Raw genomic sequence first — 5611 nt, 5'->3', positions numbered from 1 at the left:
ATAGGTTGTCAAGAAGGTTGACCTTCCAACTTGACAATGATCCAAAGCAAACAGCAAAACTGACCACACAGTAGTTGGAAGAGAAAAAGCAGAATGTCCTTGTAAGGCCTAGTCAGCACAATTGAAAATCTGTGGAATGATTTGAAGGGATAGTTCATCCAAAAATGAAAATTCTGTCATTAATTAATCACCCACATGTCTTTCTAAACCTGTAAGACTTCCGTTCATCTTCAGAACACAAATTCAGATATTTTTGATGGAATCTGACAGCTTTTTGACCCTCCCATAGAGAGAAAGGGTACTACCACGATCAACTTCTATGGGAGAGTTAGAGAGCTGTCAGAATGAATCAAAAATATCTTACTTTGCATTTCGAAGATGAATGGAGGTCTAACGGGTTTGGAACGACATGAGGGTAAGTAATTAATGACAGAATTAATGATTATTAAAGATTAATGACTGCAGTCCACAAATGGTCACCATCAAATTTAACTGAACTTGAGCAGTTCTGCAAAGAAGAGTGGGTTTATGTTATTATTTTAAGGGGGGGGGGGGTCTTTTCGTTTCTGCTCTGTTAGCCACAAAAGCATGCCGAACACTGTGGATGCATGTTATAAATCAGGACTGGTGCATGGAGAACATTGTGCTTGCTACATTTTTGTTGTTGTTGTTTTTGTTTTCAAACCACACTTGCCATTTCAATGTGCTTTCCATAATGTTTGGTCACAAGTGGAAAATAGTGGTCCAAAATGTATATGTGTGTTTGTTTGTGTGTGTGTGTGTGTGTGTGTGTGTGTGTGTACAATAGAATATTCAATATACAATATGTAAATTCATCAAATAATCATAGTTTCCACAAGATAATTAGGCTTCACAACAGTTTTTCAAAATTGATAATATGAAATGTTTCATGTGGCACTGAAGACTGGAAATTCAGATTTGACATCACAGAGATAAACAACGTTTTTAAATGTATTAGAAGAGAAAACATTTACAATAATTTATTGTAATACTTCATGATACAGTATTACTGTTTTTACTCTATTTTTTATCATATAAATGCAGCCTGGGTTGCCATAATATTTATGATGGTTACCATTATAAAAAAATATATAAAAAAAGCATTCACTACTCCAAAACTATATAACAGTTACATAATAACAACTATATAATAATAGCTGTAAATATAAAAATATGTTTTTTTTCTGCCATATGAGTTTTGGGGGCCAATGGGTCATAACCAGAGTAACCTTGAGCTCTTATAGAACTACTCATTTGGAAAAAATACATAACTGGCCATATTGTACCAGAAATGTCACTTATTTAATATTAACTTGTCTAGGCTACATACTTGTTGTAGGGAAAGCGATATCACACAAGCAAGAGCAGTGTTGTTCTGAAAACCTACGTTTAAATGAATCACGCACATCTAAAACCCACAATGGGGCGATCTATGAACTATAACCATTGTGCTCTTGATCAAAGCACACAACCTCAGGTTACTCCAGAGGGACTAGCCCTGTAATAAGGTTAGGTACTGCAAGTCAGTTTGGATCAACGCCTCAGCTAAATTACACAATGTAACATGTCAGTGACTACAATCTGCACTCAGTTTTAAGAATTTATTTGATTGCTGCATTACCTCATTGCGTTCCTGTGAGCCTTAAGTGTTGTTACTCAAAAGAGAGCTCTTAATAACACAGAAAAACTACTGAAACAATGAATCCCATAATGTACTTAACACATTCCACACTCCATCAGTCTTTTGACCACCACGGCTTGAATCCAACACAGCTTCACAGTCTATTTCAGAGCATGTTGCCATGACGAGAACCTACTTGTTACTAAGGAGCACTAAGGGAGAGAAGAAATGAGAAAGAAAGAAAGAAAGAAAGAAAGAAAGAAAGAAAGAAAGAAAGAAAGAAAGAAAGAAAGGAGACAATAAGAGAGAATGGTTGTAATTAAGGGCAAATTACAATTCTTATTTTTCTCTTTCTTTTTGTGAGTGAGTGAGTGAGTGAGTGAGTGTGCATGTATATGTGTATGTGAAGGTTGCTCTTAAAAGTCTAAGGCAATAAAATACCCCCCCCCCCTTTTCATTGGCCCAAGATGAAATTGCCTAATCTTAATTAAATCACATAAAATGCAGCTGCACAACAAATAAGAATTTGTTCTTTACTGTAAAATTCAGAGATTTTTCACCAGTATTTGGGACAACAGCATTAAAAAAACTGTTAGGCAACCTTCTCTGAGTTGCCAACTGCTCTTGAATAATTAGATATGGCTTTAGAGGATTTCTCTGCAAAAACATTCCATCTTTGGTCAACCACATGATCTCTGCGTTAGATGAACAGCCTGTGAAGTTGCTTTCAGTGCTGTAAGCTGAAGGGAAACAGAGATTTTTAATTCATGTTTGTGATGAATAAATAATTGCGTGCGCGTTCTTGCTTGTGTGTTTGTGTGTGTGTGTGTGTGTGTGCGAGAGAGACAGAGAGAGAGAGAGAGAGAGAGAGACAGAGAGAGAGAGAGAGAGAGAGAGAGAGACAGAGAGAGAGAGAGAAAGCGAGAGGAGTAATTATAGTTATGACCAGTCAAACAAGTGTGAGGGACAGTGGAACAAATGAACGCACACACACATTTTAAAAGATCCTTCCCCGTCCAACATTCACACACTAACAGAGAGAGAGAGAGCGAGAGAGAGCGAGAGAGAGAGAGTAAACATCCTGCAGAGTGATAATTATAATTTTATAGGGCTCAGCGCCGCCTAGTGGTTCAGACTTAGTTAATCTGAATACTGCATATAAAACCACACGGAAATAAATAAATAAAAATCACACCGTCTCAGTTAATTTTAGTTGAGGCTATTTTGGGTTAAAAAAAAATCCAAATTAAGTCAACAATCCTTTAAATAGCTAATAATAATAATGTACTTTTTAGTAGCAGCTATTTCTTTCTTTTGTTCTTTTTCTTTTTTTGCATCAAATTATATAAAAGTTGTAGCCTATTATGAAAATCCTTTTATTTGACTGTTCAGGTGGCAAACAAGTACTTCAGCTATCATTTTAGCGTAGTGTAGTTTTGTTCTGCGCGTTTCTGTTTTAAACTGCCTGCTGTGCCAGTGCACACTTCATAGTGCTCTGAAGTATTTTGCCTAACAAAAGATTCTGCTGTAGTTTAAATGGAACTCCTGTAAATAAACGACCGCCATTTGGAACTTGGTTAGTTGCATATTCACAGATTTATAATAGTTATTAAACATCTCTTACTAGATTCAGACTATTTAGAACACTTGCTTGCCCTGTCACACAAACACATTTTCTGGTGGTGATAATCGTGAGGCCATTAAAAATATTTTCTGAAAGAATCAAGCGGGAAGGAAGTCGACTGGAAGTTGAAGTAGGCCGCGTGCTGCCATCTTGTAGCAGAACTTCACTTGCGTTAGCATTCCATTGACGCCCATTCATTTTGCTGTCACTTTGACAGCGAATAACTTTACATCTGAGGTGTTTAAAGACTCCATTTGTCCATTAATTATTTCTAAAGAAACACGAAAATGTATAAAAGGTTCCATTACCTTGTATCTTACTTTATTTTCCTGTAGAAGCAGTTTTTGTAAAAAATAGGTTAACGATTGCGCCATAACCAGCGACTCTCTGTCGCACAGTAGAGAAATTACCATATGGACAGGAGGAGAAGCTCGCAGGCAATCGTTTACTGTCTATGAGACAGGTTGCTGACGTCGTCAAGCTTCATTTGAGTCTGTGCGTCAGAAACGGAAGTGCTAAAAAACGCTAAAAATGGGCTTCACTTGTCTCAATTTAGTTCCAATGGGGTTGCTGTGTCCATTTCTTTTACTGTCTATGGAAAGAATAGTGTGTGACAGTTTGGTTCCCGAAGTAAAAATCACATTCATTTTCTGTTTAGCGAAATAAATTAGCTACTGTAATGTATAACGTATAATTTATTTATATATAATTTAGTTTTCAATTGCAATTGTATTTTTTTACATCTTTGAAACCATTCAGTAGCCTACACATATTTTCAAATAATTTTGTAATGTTCTGCTTCTTAGCTGGCTGTTATGGTTTATGGCTTAAAACTAGGACTGTCAGTCGATTAAAATTTGTAATCTAATTAATGACATTGTGCTGCAATTAATTAAGCTAATTACTCGCAAACTAAATTTGACTGTGAAAATACCCCCAAAGATCATTTAAAGCTATTATTGTGTTAAATGTTTAGGCTACAGCAGACTAACATAAAGTATGGAACATAGAAGAAGATTATTTGAGAAACATCTCGGTATTCTTTTTTTCATGAAAAGAAAGTCACTAGTGATCAAAACAGCTTATTACCAAGTATTCAAAAACCTTATTTTATGTTGTGCAAAAGAAAGGTCTGAAACAACATGACGGTGAGTAAATGATGGCAGAATTTTTTATTTATTTATTTTTGGTGAACTATTCTTTTAATGTTTATTTATTATTATTATTATTATTATTATTATTATTATTATTTAATAAATGAAATAAAACACTTAACAAGACAACTAAAACTAACAGCAGGTTAATGTCGTTGAGTCGATTCGTTCAAAAGGCTGATTCATTCAGGAATGTTGTAAACGGTCTTACTGCGTCCAAAAGCCTAGGCGGCAGACGTCCTTCCCAACAAGATGTTAAAATATAAAGTGCTAACTTTGTCAAGCACTGACATATCCTTTAGAAACCTGTTAACATATTCTTACTGTGTTTTTTTTATTTTTATTACCTTACTTTAAAACATGTAAATGTATTCTTTCAGACCCCCAAAATAAAAATAAGTTGTAAATGAGCATAACATGGGCACTTTAAAACCTGGAGAAACCTTGACTTTGTGAGTTATTTTTCTTGGGTTCAGGCATTTATGTTTTTCATCAAAGAGATGTATTTGAGACAAAAGGTCTTGTGAGCAAAAACAGAACCAGGGCATCTTTAAGCAGGTCTTCCTTTCCCTGAAGAAAGAATGTTTCCTCACACAGGAGATCAGAGGAAATGGGCGATAAGGAGTCCAACAAAAACAGGAAGAGAAGAAAGGTAAGAATTTAGGATTCACATGTCGGTTAATGTTACTGTAGATGTCAAACTCTTTTGCCCAGTTCAGTATGCTGCTTCTGAATATTTTTCACTTTATGCATGATAAAAAAGAGGCAAAAAGACATGTTAAAAAGAGCAAACTTACTGCAGAATTGCTTTGATTTCACTAAACCTAATTATCCAACTTTTCTCATTTTGGTTAACATTTTCTATGTTGAGAAACTCACTTCTTCAATGATATTAGAGGACAAAGCTTATCTGAATTCATTCATTCCTTTTAGTCACTGTCTCTGCCTCTGATGTATGAGTTGTAAAACATGCTATTGTTGGATAATTCTCCTTTGTCTTTAGAAGAAGAAAACGATCACAGATGTGCTGACGAACTCTAAGCCTGTGTCGGGCTTTCCAGCTGACCTTCTGAGCCTTTTGAAGAGTCACCACAGCCAGACCCGCTCCGTTATTGAGCAGGAGAAACTGAAGCCAAGCGGTGAGTTGATTAATGCATGTTTGTGTGTGGTTCTATTAAAATCTGGATAAGG

This window comes from Carassius auratus, chromosome 34 (genome assembly GCF_003368295.1).
Source record: "Carassius auratus strain Wakin chromosome 34, ASM336829v1, whole genome shotgun sequence".
In the NCBI taxonomy this organism is placed as follows: domain Eukaryota; kingdom Metazoa; phylum Chordata; class Actinopteri; order Cypriniformes; family Cyprinidae; genus Carassius; species Carassius auratus.
Note: the sequence above shows the minus strand (reverse complement) of the source record.